The 16,381-nt window shown below is 42.3% G+C and overlaps 1 long non-coding RNA gene across 1 annotated transcript; it reads left to right on the top strand.

The window, feature by feature from the left end:
* Positions 1-10,985: 10,985 nt before the first annotated feature.
* Positions 10,986-11,737, top strand: LOC146577280 (uncharacterized). Its single transcript, XR_014889379.1, has 2 exons — positions 10,986-11,221; positions 11,302-11,737. It is a non-coding gene; the product is annotated as an uncharacterized LOC146577280 (long non-coding RNA).
* The last annotated feature ends 4,644 nt before the right edge of the window (positions 11,738-16,381 follow it).

Below are 16,381 nucleotides of genomic sequence, written 5' to 3' on the forward strand. Positions count from 1 at the left end.
CCTGCAGTTCAGTCAAAGTGTTATCATGCCTGGCCACGTCGCTTTTTATGTCCGAAATTGAGGGCTGGATGCTCTGGTTCAAGGATGATATCTCGCCTCCTATGGTGGTAGAAATCTCTAATATGCAAGTGTCCAGTGCTAGTTAGTTAGTTCTAGTTCTAGTGGTTAGTGGGGCTTTATTTGATGATTCTAGTGTGTGTTACATTGTTGTCATATTGTTGAGTCGCAGAGCTGTACAGTGTTACAGTTTCTGTAGAGTCTGGTATAAGGAACTCAGATCCCTCTGTGAATAATGTTCACTGAAACTGATCTGTAGTTAATGAACTAGTCAGGATTTACACTAGAGAACGTTTCTGCCATTACATGGCCTGTATTTGTAGAGCGCTTTACTCGTCCCTAAGGACCCCAAAGTGCTTTTTTGCCCAAGGACACAACGACCGAGACTGTCCAAGCCGGGGCTCGAACCGGCAACCTTCCGATTACAAGACGAGCTGCCAACTCTTGAGCCACGATCGGCCCACATATTGTTGTCTTTTGTTGCAGACACCAAGTGTTGAGATCCTGTCTCAACCTCCTACATTCTTCCAGCAGGTTACACATTATTTTTTGTATTTGGAATCAAATATATGTGTCAGTTGGGCCTAGTGCAGGGGTCAGCAACCTTTAACACCCAAAGAGCCTTTTGGACCCGGTTTCCACGCAAAGGGTCAGGGTTCGGGAAAACACTGGGAGCCGCAAATACTTTGTGACATCTAAAATGAAGATAACACTGTGTATATTGTTTTTACCTTTATGCTTTGTGTGAACAACTACAGTGTGTTGCTTATGAAATCCATGAAGTGCTACAGAGAAAATTACATTTGATTTATGTAATGAAGACATTTTGAGCTCTTAAAGAAATATAACAAAGGAAAGCTGAACTACAATGATCCATGTAGCAAACACAAACTGTTATATCGCCTTTGGGCTTTTGGAGCCTTGACCTGACTTTTAAAAAAAGCGCGTTCATGCAAACATCGTCGGGTCTGCCGTGATATGTTTACAACGGGACTTCTGCTCCTGAACCTCTGCGCACAGCGTCTGCAGGTAAGGTAACTTTATTTATACCCAAAGGCAAGGTAAATTTGCTTTACAGAAAAATGACAGCATTTGACATCCCTTTAAAAACACACATACCTAGTAAATATATAAAACTCACTGTGACACATACTTTAATATTTCGAATCAAAAACAGTTCTTATTTAATTCAGTGACAGCAACGGGGACAAAGCTATTTTTATAACGCTTTGTCCTGCATCTCGGAAATAGAAACCTCCGTCCTGAGGGAAGAAGCTGAAATTCACCCCTTAGAGGATGGGAACCATTTTTAAGGATTGATAAAGCCATCCTCTGTACCTGCTCAGAGTACAGGGAGGCTAAACAAGACTGTGGCTCACCTATCAGACGACTGGACCATCTCACTATCTGATTCAGAGAGTTTTTCTCTGTGACAGAGGTCTGACCGAACCATGCCACCAAACAAAAGGATAAAACAGACTCAATAAAAGAACGATAAAACAAAGTTAACATTTTTTGGTCAATGTGGAAATGAACAAGTTTCCTAAGGCAATAAAGGTGCTGGTGACCCTTTTTACAAACTGATTTGCAATTTTGATCAAAGTTCAGTTTTTCATTGATTATGGTCCCAAGATATTTATATGATTGTACTTGCTCTATTTTCTGACCTTTAATTAAAGTGACTCCGTGCCCATTTTGTTGTTTCCTAAAATCAACAACCATGTCTTTTGTTTTAGATATGTTCAGCTGGAGATAAGACTCCTCACACCACTGAACAAAGTCATCAATGACTGGGCCGTGGTTAGTTTCACCCTCTTTCAGTAAGCTGACAATAACAGAGTCATCTGCATATTTAATAATGACCCTGTTTTCATGTCTGCCCTGACACATGTTTGTATAGAGAGTGAATAATAAGGGCGATAGGACGCACCCTCGAGGAGAACCTGTGGAGGAGAACACTGGGTCAGACAGAACCCCATTTATTCTCACTCTTTGTGACCTGTCAGTTAGAAAATCTAAAATCCAGCCCAGCAGGTTTTTCCTGATTTCAAACTGTTCTAAAAGTATTTTAATTAAAATATGCGGCTGTGTTGTATTAAAAGCCGAAGAAAAATCAATGAAAAGAAGTCTTGCAAAAGTCCCTTTACTCTCTACATGTTTAAGAATCAGATTTAGTAAAGTCAAAAGTGCGTCCTCCACTCCTCTGTTGGGCCTGTATGCAAACTGCATTGGATCCAGCTGACCTTCAGTCTCTTCATAATCACATTTCTGAGGATTTTTTCAAAGACTTTCATTACAACTGAAGTGAGGCAACAGGCCTGAAGTCGTTTAGATTTAGGGACAGGAACCACGACTGCTTCTTTGCAAAGAGAGGGCACATGTTGTGTTTGCAAGGATTTGTTAAAAATAACCTGAAATATAGGACTGAGTTCATCAGCACAAGATTTAATTAGGCGGCCACTAATATTATCAGGACCTGGCTCTTGTTCACATTGACTGTATGAAAGGCCTTTTTAACATCGCTGAGTTCAATGATAAAGTGCTGAGTATCTCTCAGTTTCTGTTTCAGTTCCCAAATATCCTCGCTGAAATCAGAAGAACTAAAACGAGCATAAAACATGTTTAAAGCATTTGAAAATCTCTGTCTGAATTAAAACATCTAAAATGACCTGACTGCTGCTCTGGGGATTTTGAAACCCTGCTATGGTTTTCATACAAGTCCAGGCAGACCCAAAAGTTTTTGCAGCAAATTTGCTTTCAAGAAGGTTTTTGTCTGTTTTGCTTTCAAGATCTCGATTTTCATTTCCTTGGTAGCTGTCTGAAAATCGGTAACAGCCCCTCTTTAAAGGCCTGTCTCTTTTTCCTTAAACAGGATTTGACACTTTTAGTGACCCATGGCTTATTGTTAGCGTAAATTTTAACGCGCTTACGGGGTATAATCATGTCTTTACAAAATACTGCACAGGAGCTAGTAACATCCACCAAAGCGTCGAGATCATCTCCACAAGACTGAAGACGGGGCTGTACGAAGTCACTTTATCTCTACAGGACTGTAAGCTGTCGTCTGTGAGGCGTGAGCGTGTTTGTTTGAACACAGTTCACGGTGGAGAACAGCTGCTGACATAATGTGGATCCCAAGATCCATAACTGGCCTACCTGGGGCTGAAAGTCTCCATAAATGCAGGCGTTTCGGCGGCTACACCGGCTTCCACGAGTGTGACGCTTATTTTGAGAAAATAATAGAATATAAATGTATTTTTATATTTCAATATCACAATAATCTTCCAATGTAGAACTACAAGTTAAAAAAGAAGTAACATAAATCAAATCCACTTCAGCTAAATACTTCTCATTTATTTCCATCTTACATGCTGTGACTGCAGCCATTCCCACATCTCTGTGAATGGGACTCATGGACATGGATCAGTGGTTGTTGATCAATGGTCCTGAGAATCTGCATAATTAAGATGAAGGAACGGAGCTCCCAGCCCATCGTTCCTGCAGCTGCTTTCAGTCTTTATGCAAATGTCCTGTTTGTAAGACTGAAACCTGCAGCTGAGACTGAAGACGTCACCTGATGATGACGACACGTTTCTCCCACAAAACGCTGCGTCCAGATGAACAGAAGCAACAGACTCACTTTCCTGGATGATTGAGATGCATCAAGACTTCATTGTGTGTTACTTCTCATTCAGCACAGACACATTATTCCTGTTAGGTCATGTCAGCTGTCACTCAGTACAAGCACAACTGTGAACAACACAAACTTCTCTTCAATGTGTCACAGAAACACTAAGTGTGAGAGCCTGTATGACACACAGGACAGACTGTAAGCTCTGCTGGCTGCACAGCACTTTGTAGCAGTTTTCCAACATGTCCTCCACCCGTGATGTCAGTGGTGGGACCCCAGTCACAGCACTCAGCACCACCTCCTTTAAATGGATTTTATAGCAGTTCCTCCCGTTACTCGGTGCAACGCTTCTTAAATGTGTTTTTGCAGGATAAAACACAGCAGGTGGTGTAGAGAGGACGTCAGCTGACGGAGCAGAGGGAGGCAGACTGTGGATAAATGACAGAGTGAGAGGAGAGCAACCATGACAGAAGCACAGGTGTGGCAGATAGAAGTGGCTTTATAGACACTTATTGTCAGTCCTCGTGCATGCTGTGGAAATAAGTGTCTGTGTCATGAGGTGACATGTGAGCTTATCTTTGGTCAATAAAGCTGAACGACCAGTTTTCACTTTGCTTGTTACGCTTGTTTAGTGACGTCTGGGTTTCTGTGGAGCCCGAATTTTGATGAGTTCTGGTGAAATCATCTGAGATCATCTGAGCATCGGTGAAGAGTCAGCAGAGAAAGTGTGGGACAGAAGTTTGCTTTGGACACATGGACTGAAATCAAAAAGTAACAAACAGGATTTCCAATGGACAGTATGGAGAAGTGAAAGTACACAAAGGCTGTGCTGGAACACGTGTGTTACACTTTTTGACAGCTGAGAACAAAACACAATATTTTGCATCATCTCTGCAGTGTCTCTTCTTTCCTCTGCTGTTGTGCTTTTAGCTCCAAACTGTTTCAAATGGTTTGTCAGCAAGCTGACCTCTGACCTCTGCAGTACTAACTCCTGACCCGTACAAAGAGCGGGCGTTTCTGACCTTTGACCTGCAGCTGTATGTCTCTCAGTCTCAGTTCTTCTCTCCGTCACTGATGGAGCAGGTGTAGTTGCTGCTGACAGTCAGTCGTTTGTTTTCTCAGAGTGAGGCTGAAGTCTGAACTGTTCAGAGCATCAGGTCTCATCAACGTGCGCTGCTGTAACGCTGCTTTGTCCTCTGAGATCACCAGGTATGAAACCTGAGTGCTGACAGAGCAGCATGTTCCCCCTCATTCACCTCCACCACCACAGCCAAGGCATGCTGGGAAACTGAGGACACACAGACGGAGAACTGAAGTGTCTGCTGTGTGTTCATCTCAGAGTCCTCACAGGTGACACATTAGCTCCAGAACACCAAGCCAGGTGTTTGAAGCCTGACAGGGATTCTTCCCATCCAGAGGGAGGATTTAGCTGCACAACAATGAACATTAGTGTGTAGTTTAGAAACACAGACTGTGCCTGCACTGCATCTAGTGAAGAAAAGTGTTACTGCGAGAGAACCAGGCTCCTTTAAAGCAGCTGATATTAAGGTTGAAAAATCAACAATAAGCTGATGTAATCAACGTTTCACAAAATGGTCAGCAGCTAAAATCTGGAGCCGTTCTTTGGTGGTAATTAACAGTTTGTTCTTGTTAGCTAATTATGTCATTAAAGGTAGCAGCAGAAGCCTTGTGTTGAAAGCCCATTCACTCACACATTCACACAGTATGTGTGTGTCTGTGTTACACTGTGGACATCCCTTCTGTTGGAGCGCCATCTTGTGGCAGGTTTAAGAAATGTTCTTCTTGTAAATCCAAACTGATGCACCTCCATAGCAGACTGTGGAGGCTTTCAGTGACATGAAGACTTGATTTATACTGTCATATTCTCCTGTTACACAAAGCACAGCACGCTGAACATGGATGAACTGAAACTCCCAGCATCTGACTGAGGAAAAGCACAAATCATTCTCACACTGACTCCTGCTTGATTTTAGATTTGCTTTCAAATCCTCACACTTTCATATGAAGCACTAAATGGGCTCCAGACTGTTTATCTCAGCTTCCTGTCAAACACACTGCTGCTCACACCGAGGCTCAGTTTACTCCTCCAGCCTGGCTTAACCTGCTGTCTGTTAAAAACAGTCCCACACTCCTCTGTTTAATCCTTCTGATCAGACTCTTTGATTTTGTATTGTTTTTACCTGAAGTTGTGTTTTTGACATGGTTCTGTCTGTGAAATAAAGCTCACACACACACTGCTACAGTCCTTCATACACTTAGAAACGAAGCTGCTCCTTTCCTCAGTGCTGACACATAAAGAAGAGTTGCTTTTATATCCAACACGTCTCTGTTCCAGAAAACAGCTTCAGCAGCCTCTGAGTCTGAACTTGGAGTTGGTTATAAGCCACAGGCCTGTGTGCACAGCAATGAGGAAATATAATGCAGTAAGTGAAACATGGATGTGTGGAACAGATTATCCCAAAGGTTGATTCTGTTCATCTGGACGTTCTCAGTGAAACATTTGGTCTCTCGGTCAGGTGACTCCTTTAGTCTCAGCTGACTGCAGCTTTCCAAACCTTTGTCACTGGATCACTCACTTCATCTCCAACGTGTCCCTGACACAGACAGCTGGAGCCGTTACAGCAAAATCATTGATCATCGTTTTTAGAACATTAGCTGGTGTTGGTGGGCAGGCTAGCAGTGCTAATTGTTAGCACTAGTTCTGCTGCTCTCCCTTTGTCTCTGTTATTGTTGGTCTTTAGTGAACAATAGAAAGTGTCTTCATGAGACTGTTGCCTAATGTTCAAATGTAGATAACACCACCTGCACCAACCTGTTACACAGCACAACCCTCTGGTGTAGCTTTGGCTGGAGCACATATTGGCAGCTCCAGTGACATCACCACTCCATGGTGACATCATCTCTACAGACTGTGGCTGTTACATATCCTCACCTGGTAATAATAAGACTGTCCTCAGCTGCACACAGCTCCAAGATGAACAAACTGAAGTAAATACAAATTAGAGTTACCATAGATTGAAATCTTGTAATCAGAGCTAATTCTTAGTGAAACTCTCACAACATCATATCATGATCCTGGGTTAGTGTCTCGGTCTCAGATCACAACATCAGCACAGGCTTGGCTTGGGTGAGGTATTGAGTGGTTCTTGTCCATGACAGCTGCAGGTACAGTGCCATCAGCCATGCTGCACCACATGTCTGCCCAGGAACATTAGTGTGGCTGAGTCTCATGTAAACATTGTGCTAAAGTGGTGGGAAAGTGGCTGCAAGCTGGCTGCACTGTGTCCAATACTCTCAGTATGATATCCACAAACCTCTGAGTGTCACAGAGTGGGCCTGTGCTCAGCTCACTGTGCCCCATTCAATTCTACTTGCATAGTTTTACAAGTAAAATTAAATATACAAGTTGCTCAATGATAAGTTATTGTAGTAACAACTAAGTCCATGGTCATTATTTGTTAATAGTAGCTTAAAGCTTCTGCACCAATCATGGAGCAGCAGGTTTAGAGCATGTGGATCTACAAAAGTAAGTCCCAGTAAGATGGGCTGAGCCTTACATACTAGAAGAAACATGTCATTCCCAGCAGATGAAGCGCCCTTTAAAGCAGGATCTCACTTTAAACCTAAAGAACTTGCTATGAGCATGCAGTGCATTCATGGTTATTATTCATACGATTGTGGGGAGCTAATAAAGTGCAACTATCACATTACATTTTATTATTAAATTGTTGTTAACAATCCCTTCACTTCTGCTTATCTAATTCATGGTTGCAGGATGGCTGACAGCTTCCATTAGGCAGGAGGTAATGTCCATTCTGGCCACAGTGCAACCCACAATGTGTAACTGACACTATTATATTGCATTATGTCACATTGTTACATCTTTTTAATAAATGATGACAGTCAGCTGAATTTGCTGCCCCCTTGGTGGAGGACATCAGCAGCTGCTGCTCCATCACAAACACCACAGAAGAAGAACAACACTGGATCAGATTATCTGGACGTGTTTGGCAGGGACAGTGTTCATGTTCATGGACATCAGGACAAAAACAGACGATGGAAACCTGCCAGATTTGAGCTAAACTGCTCGTTTCCATGTGTAGTCCCTGGGAGGTCACATGACCAACAAAGACACACAAGCTGTGTCCCAAAACGTCGGCTGCATCCTCCGGAGGCCGCATTTGAAGGCCGATGACGTCACAGCCAGGCGACGAAGGCTGTCCCGATTCCTCGACTCCTTCAAATGCGTCCTTCATTCCCCCGAGTTTGAAGGATGGGTCGGGTGTGTCCTTCGTGGCCCACCATATCCCAGAATTCATAGCGCGGCCCAGCCAAATTTCAGCTGCCAACAATGGCGGCCGCTACTAAGTTTTAAAATTTAACGAGGGAGCACTACTTACTTACAATGAATTCCTTACACTATATAATTTTCCCGTCAGTGTTGGGGAATTCTCAATGGTGCTTGGTGCCATACCCTCAGGGACTTTAATGTTATATAAAAACACTGACAGCTCAATATCTGCCTCAGTCACTCTCCCTGATCCAGCTGAGTCAGCAGTGGGAAAAATCTGCTTTTCACAGGAACTTGGTAACAGCAATAAGAGAATACGTAGTTTATTCCAAGAAGATATCATGTCTCTCCCATATATAGAATATCTTACTGGAACCGACATGTTCCAGATATCACCTGGAAGACAGTCTGGATGATCCCATAAATATCTAATTGTGAACAAGGTGAAGGAAATCTCATATAAAATTCTTCATAAATGTGACCCAGCCAGTCACTATATGGTAACATTTAAAAGAGACATAAATACTAATTGAACTTTCTGTGGGGATCATCCAGAAACTGTGGCACATCTCTTTTGGTTCCTCTACACAGAGATTCTGGAAGAATTTAGCAGTTTTGTTATTGTCCATATTTTAAGGGAGTTTTCTTTACGATGGGAAAATGTTTTATTCTTTTTCTTTAAGTTCCCCAGGAAGAATGATAAATGTTTTTTTATAAAAAATTTGTTAATACTTTTAGCTATTTTATATCCATAAATGTAAGTTTATTAATAAAACACCATATTTCTGCCTTTTTATAAGGATATGAATTGTACATACAATCAATTTCAGACTCAACCAACAAAAAGCCTCTCAGAACAATATTTATATGTTGATTTTTTTCGCCTACTCATATCATCATTTTTTTACTCCTGGTTCTGTATGTTCATGTTCTGTTCTTTTGTAAACTTCATCTGTTTGTATGTTGTATACTCATTATGTTTCAATAAAGTTCGATTTAAAAAAAGGTACGTTCTAAACGAAGCTTCAGACGTCACTGATCACGTGACTCTGGCCAAACGAATCAAGCCTCGACACGGTGCTTCTGAAGCAGCGCGTTGATCTTTCTGACACACGCACCGGAGCGTCAGCTTCAAGCGGACCATCACTACGTCTCACATCTAAAGGTGTCAAGGTAACTTTGAACTGAGTTCAGTCAATCTGGAGTTTTTCCAAGTTTTCTGTTGCTCTCTGTGAGAGAAGAGCGTTAAAGGCGGGGCTCTCCAGAGTCCAGCAAAACAGGAAACCACAGCTGGGTGTGTGTAAGTGTGCAAACCAATAGAATGCATCGTGGTGGGGGGGGCATCACGGGCAAGAAAAAAATAAAATAATCGGTCGTACCCATGCTTCCCCGACGTTATGCCAGCGCATATTGGGAAATTCGTAGGCACCGATCGGTTTTCTATCAGCCATTTGCTGGGAGTAAGGGCGCCCTCCGTTTGCGAGGTGCGCCTGCTGCTGGCGGCACAGGGAGGAGAGGGCGGGGCGGCGGGGAGTCTCTGGCTGGCTGGAGCGGCATCTAATAACCAACTCGCAAAACAAAATAAAAACAACAAACAGATATTATGATACAGACTTATAATCTGCACCCATGTTTTTTCTAAATTCTATAAAGTGAGCGCGAGAGCCCTCGGTGCGCCTGCGCGCTGCTGAAGTCAAAGTAAACTTTATTGTCATCTCCGCTACAGACAGTCCAGCATATAGAGAGACGAGACGACGAGGCTGCAGTTACAGCGGTGCAAGTAAACAAACAATAAATATAAGAAGAGTAAGAAAATAAATCTACACTTTAGGACTCGGGGTAAAGGATCAATAACAATTTAAATTATAATTTACAGTTTGATGATTTAAAGTCTCACACAACCCGTCAAAAGGGGCGGGGCCGGCTGCTTCCAAGTAGAGCACATTTCATTTATAATGATGTAAATCCAAGCCCATCATGGATTCACGATCTGAATCCTGGGTTGTGTGAAATCCCAGAAATCAACCTTAGACAAAGTGAATCTGTGAACTAAGGTGTAGGTCTGTTAGGTTAATTGTGCTGATCCTCGGGTTGGGGGATTTGTGTTTGTACTGGAGCGCAAAATTCAAACCAATGGAAGATGGACAACAAAAGTTCAAAGCCATCAGGTGCTCAGGGCCCTGTTTCAGGAAGCCGGTTTAGTGGAAAAACTGAGTAAGTATACCCTGAGTTAACGAAAACTCTGGGTTTTCGGTTTTACAAAGCGAGTTCAGCTGAAGCCTGAGTGAGTCACTATGACGACACACGCCGTGAAGCTAACCTGCCCCCTAGCAGGTTTACTACAACTAACCCTGACTGTCTCCGCCCCTTTGTCGGAAACCTGACAGTAGGAAGTGTCGGACATGGCGTGTCCCTTCCTTGAAGAGCCAGTAGATCGTGAAGCCCAAATTCTCCGCAGAGCTCTCCGCCGGGAGAGAGTGATCAGAGCGCGTTCGGACATTTTATCATTTCCTGATGATTTCCTGTGCGAACGTTACCGTTTCTCAGCACAATCTATAATTTATTTGGATAACATCCTCAGGCCATATATTACGCATGTGACACATCGCGGACATGCTCTCAGTTCTGTACATATTATTTGTATCGCACTTCGTTTTTTTGCAAACGGGAGCTTTCTGTATAATATTGGTGACGCTGAGCACGTTTCCAAGGCTACCGTCTGTCGGGCAGTCAGGAATGTTACAGTTGCACTGAAACGTCTCCTGTACTCGTCTGTGGTGTTCCCCGGTCATAGACCCACAAGATTTATCAAAGAGGGATGCCACAAAATTGCAGGTAGCAGGATGAACAAAACTTAATTCATGATGTGGTGATACTTGGACTACTACTTAAATTTTACATTTATTTTCACGGTTCCCAGGCGTGATTGGCTGTATAGATGGCACTCACATTCCAGTCATTGCTCCTTTAGTAAATGAAGGAGACTATGTGAACAGGAAGTCTTTCCACAGCATTAATGTACAGGTACATAGTTCCCTGTAGCATTTCAAACTAACAAATTATTTCATCATAGTAATGGATGCTAATTTGTGTTCTCTGCACTGTGAAGATCATATGTGATGCTGCCAACATTATCACAAATGTGGAAGCCAAGTGGCCAGGCTCTGTCCATGACTCACAAATATTCCGTGAATGTACACTGAGCACAAAATTTGGACATGGTGAGTTGAGAATACTTTAAAATATATAAAGACCAATTGCTTCAGGGACATTTGAACTGAAGTGTATCCTTCTGTCTTAGGAGAGTCCACTGGCTACTTGCTTGGTGATAGGGGGTATCCATGTTTACCCTATTTGCTTACCCCTTACTCTGACCCTGAACCGGGCCCACAGCAGCGATATAATCTGGCTAATTGCAGGACAAGAGCCAGAATTGAAATGACTATCGGAATGCTTAAGGCCCGGTTCCAGTGCCTGCAAAGACTCAGGGTCACCCCAGGAAGGGCATGTGACATTATTGTGGCATGTGTGATTCTTCACAACATTGCCACAATTAGAGGAGAACACTGTCCTTCTGAACCAAACATCAGCAGTGATCCAAACCATGAACATCCTGACCCTCCCACGGACATACAAGATGGAAGCGCAGTCAGAGACACCATATGTCACAATCATTTCTTTTGACCCATCACCTCAACATGTTGAAAGAAGAATAAACAGATTTTTTGTTCAACTGGCTTTATTGGTCACCTGTGTTTCCTGTACACAAAGTATTAAAAGATGTAAACCTCATAAAGTGTCTCTGTTGCTTCCTCCTCTGTAACAGCTGTCAATGTTTCTTCATTATTTTCCTGTAGTAAAGAAATAGACAACATTGCTGTTCTACTGTGAACTCATATAATCTGTGGAGTATTACTCACAACTGCATGTTGGTCTGGCTCAACAGGAGGCTGCACCAGATGCAGTACACCACCACCATCAATTGATAGAATATGAGGTTTATACAGGTCACTTATAACTTACAAGGGACCAAATGGCAATTAACAAACATACCAATCACCTTACACTTCATTGTCATTATGCTCTCAAAGACAACCAAGACTGAGGGAAGGCAAAATCAGTAGGAAAATAACTTCACTACAAAATAATCCATTATGGTAAAGAGTTTATCAGATGAATGAGTAGCACTGCAAAGGTGACTGTGAAGAAAGGATGTATGCACATCATGTATTATTTTGAATTTACCCCTTATGTAGGCACTTGTGTCTTGCGGGGTTATTGACTCAGAGGATGTCCCCGCAGAGATGCCTTCGGCCACAGGGCGCCCACTGTTTTGGCTGAGGGCAAACTGCTCAGCCTCTGTGAGTGGTGGTGGTGGAGGACCCCCACCTGTTTTTCGGGCCTCCGCTTTTTTTCTGTTGGCTATAACGGGCCACATTTGAGCATACAGAGTAAGCAAATATGTACTTGTAATGTGCTCAGATAATTTCAATAAGTGCTTACAGGAAGGAAATTAATGTAGCCTCTAACTGCAATTGATTTACATGGGACAAACAGACCAAGCACTATGGCTCATAATACAATTACACCTTACCTGTTTGGACTATATTTTTATATTTCATTTTTACTTGCTGCCAGGAACGTTTGGGGCCTGTTGGGTTGCACCTGTGCTCACATCACATCACAAAATAAAATGTATAAAATAACAAATAAAATAACATATGATAAAATAACGTGTTAAATGGGTGGAAATCCCTAGATCAATGTTTATATTAACACTCACGCATTGACTCTGTCGGCTATGTTTTGCCATGCATGCTCCCTTTCTTTTGCAGCTGAAGCTGTGTTACTTTTTTCCGCGGAATTTGCATGTTATCGGCATATGCTGCCATCAGAATTTCGGCCTCAAGCGCTGTGAAATACATTGACCGCGCCTTCTTTCCCTCCGTCTCCATGGTGACTCGCTTAATCTGTGCTCCGCTTATCAGGGCTTTATGTATCCTCGTCCGCGCGCTTCACTTGGGGTTAAAGCAACTCCGCGTTGACTGAACTAATTGTTATCAGCCTTTCTGAAACCGAATATTCCGAGTTGGACAGTTCGGGATTACTCAACCGTGAGTGTCGTTTTTCACTCTGAGTTTTCCAAACCGGCTTCCTGAAACAGGGCCCAGGTTAGAAAAAAGAGAAAAGATGCAGGTAAGCAGACGTGTGATTGGATAATGGCAGGTCATCCTGAACCAATCAGACTAAACTCCAAACAATACATTATGTTACAGATTTTAATATTAATTAGTCATTGTTACTTGTTGATTTGTCCTTTTCTCATTGTGTGACGAATTATGACGACTGTTTGGTAGCTGTTATTGTCTCTCTCTCTCTCTTCATGTGTGTTTCTCTGGTGAAACAATAGTTTTGTGTTAATGTTAGGGCTGCACGATTTTGCATAAAATGAGAATCACGATTTTTTGGCTTAGAATTGAGATCATGATTCTCTCATAACAATAAATAAACATAAAACAACAAATGTCTCACGTTTTGTTGTTGCAGCAAAATGTTGTCCTGCTTGAAATTCCGTCTCCACCGTTGCTCGACGCTGCGTGTACAGAGCAGGTAGTGCAACAATAGAAAAATAGTTGCTGGACGGCACTGTGTAGCGTTTGTCTAGGGTGGTATAAGGCTCCGCCCTTGTCATTTGTTGAGCAGGAAGAGTGAGCGCTTGTTTTCATGCAGAGTACGTCCCGGATCAAAATGTGAAGTTTTACAAATCACCACTTCTTTAGTGAATATCATTTCAGTCTCAGACAATCTCGTTTCTCTTACAGAGGTTGAATGCACCTTCTGCGGATGGCGGTACCACACAGTGTGCGTGGACTTCCCCTGCACAGAAGGCAACTACAAATGCTGTGAATGCTAAATAAACAGAAACAAATGATCCCTGTTGTCTTTGCTTGATGATTGGTTTGAGTCTTGACAATCCACATTGCTGGCGTTGCATCTTTCAATGCCAGCAATGGCAGGTATCAGTGCTCAAACTGTTGGGTCTAAACTCAGACCCCGCTGTATCCAAGACTTATTCCCATGAAAGAAAAGCAAGGCAACAATGTTCGATCGATTTCTTGCGCAAGGGAGGCCTCTCATCTGTGACCAGCACTTCGAAATGACCACAATGGTGGCCTCCTCTCGCTGCCTTTTATTGACAAACTTCAAACAATAGTTTACAAAACACCTCCCCCTGCAACCCCCCTTTGGTTACAAAGACAAGGACTGTATGTAAATGTATACACTGTGTGTGTGTGTGTGTTATGTGAGAGTGTGTGTGTGTGTGTGTGTGTGTGTGTGTGTGTGTGTGTGTGTGTGTGTGTGTGTGTGTGTGTGTGTGTCCTCCTGCTGACCACAAGGGTCATAAACCCAGGAAGTTTACATCAGAAGAAACAGATCTTTCAGATAGGATGTATCTACAATAAAACCTCCCCCAGCACAGAGTGGCTGGAGAGGTGGTCAGGATCAAAGGAATGGCTTTGATCCTACTGCTTAAACTAAGACTATACAAATTTAAGAAAGGAGAGAAGCACAGAATGTTAAAAGAGCAATATTGCAAGAAGTTCTTGTGAAACCTGAGGATGAAACTACAGCTCAATCCACTGCAACTACTCTAGAACAACACCGTAGAAAAGCATTAGGAAGAGCAAGAATGTTAGCAGAAAGTAGAGTCAGAGAAGAGTGTGAGAGAGCAGAGGCAGAGGTGGAGGAGAGATTAAAGGCATATTAGGAGCAGCATTGAGTCCATTACAGACTAGGCAAGGTAGGAAACAGAAAGTAAAGTTAGTGAACACAAACGTTACAACTACATATCCATCCCTGACACAACACAACACAAAAAAAAAAAAAAACATATGGTGTTTCTGTAACAGAGTGTGAAGATGAAGAAAGTTTTTCTCCTGATCAATTCGGCGAGTGTGAGAGTGTCTGACGTCATGGTGTGTGTGAAAGGTATCCAGCTGGGGCAGACGTGATTCTGCAGGTCACCTTCCCAGTGGACGAAAAGAAATAAAATAGTTGTGTGGATGAATGATGGCATGAAGAGTGTTTGGTGTTTCTCAGTCTGAAACAGCTGTAATGCTATTTTCTGTTTTTCAGTTAAAGAAAAAAACAGAGAGAGATGTGTGTTGTTTTAAGCAGTGATGAGAATAATGGAAGTGTGATGAGAGAGGAACACAAAAACATACAGAAAATGCATTAACTATACTAACCCCACATGCATATACACATACAATGATACTAATGAGACCAGACAGCATCTTAAGCATGAGATTCTGTTTGTCATCTTGTCCAAGTCACTAGTAAGATGAAAGTGATACATAGACTAGTGGACTGAATATTATAGGAGGACAGATGGTTGCATCATAGAGGAGAAAACAGAATGCTGATGAGAGGTCTTAAATGAGTGAGCTGAGTGAGCTGATTGTGAGTTTCTGGTGTGTGAAGAAGTTTTACCATGGCACACATTTAGTTACATGAGAACTAAAACTTATTATGTGCTAAGACAACAGGGTTATGCTGTATGTTGTGTGTATGGCTGATTGGATGAATGTTTGAGATTAAACTGGCTGTTGATTTGTCTTTTGTTACTAAGTTGAACCTGCCAATTGGGTTGTTACGATTTATCCCCCTGGCATGAAGAACACGTGTCATGACTTAAACAAGGCCTATCTTTCTTTTATTTTGTTACTTTCATGGTGCACTGAAAGTTTTGTTTGATGATCTCTGTTTGAGCAGATCTGCACGATTAGAATCGAAGCGTCGTCGAGAAAACTGTTGCAAAGTGAGCTTCTCCAAAATTAAAATGGGCTCTTATTTGGGACAATTAGGAAACAAGTTCCTGTCCAAAAGAATTCAACGAGGAAATCCAGTCTAAATTATTTTTCTTTTTGAAATGACGTTGTTTTGCTGAGCGTGGAAACGAATGCGACGATAATTTCCACAATTAGCAAAAGAAGGAATCACTGAGTGAATGAGTAAGAATTTTAAAATAAATGGGGAACTGACTGACTGACTTAACACCATTGTGTGAAGTCAACCCCCACCTGACAAAGGTGTGGATGTATCTCTGTGTGTGTCTCTGTTGCAGGAGAAGGAGACCACAGGATTCCTCCTGTGGGTCACATGACTATGTGAACTCTGAAAATTTAACCTTTTTAGTTTAAATTCTCTGTCTGTGAATTTACCATGTGTGTGTGTTATTCACTAACTTGTGTTGCTCACAGACATTACTGTGAGAAAGTGTATACACCTGCGCAGCGCTAACATTTACATTTCTTTTTACAGCCGATGGTTGATCATGTGATTTGTAAAGGATTCAGCACAGACAGACAAGTGACGAT

Source organism: Mchenga conophoros, linkage group LG3 (genome assembly GCF_057382185.1).
Source record: "Mchenga conophoros isolate Kocher_MC1m ecotype Shallow Benthic linkage group LG3, M_conophoros_male_GT1.1, whole genome shotgun sequence".
Classification (NCBI taxonomy): domain Eukaryota; kingdom Metazoa; phylum Chordata; class Actinopteri; order Cichliformes; family Cichlidae; genus Mchenga; species Mchenga conophoros.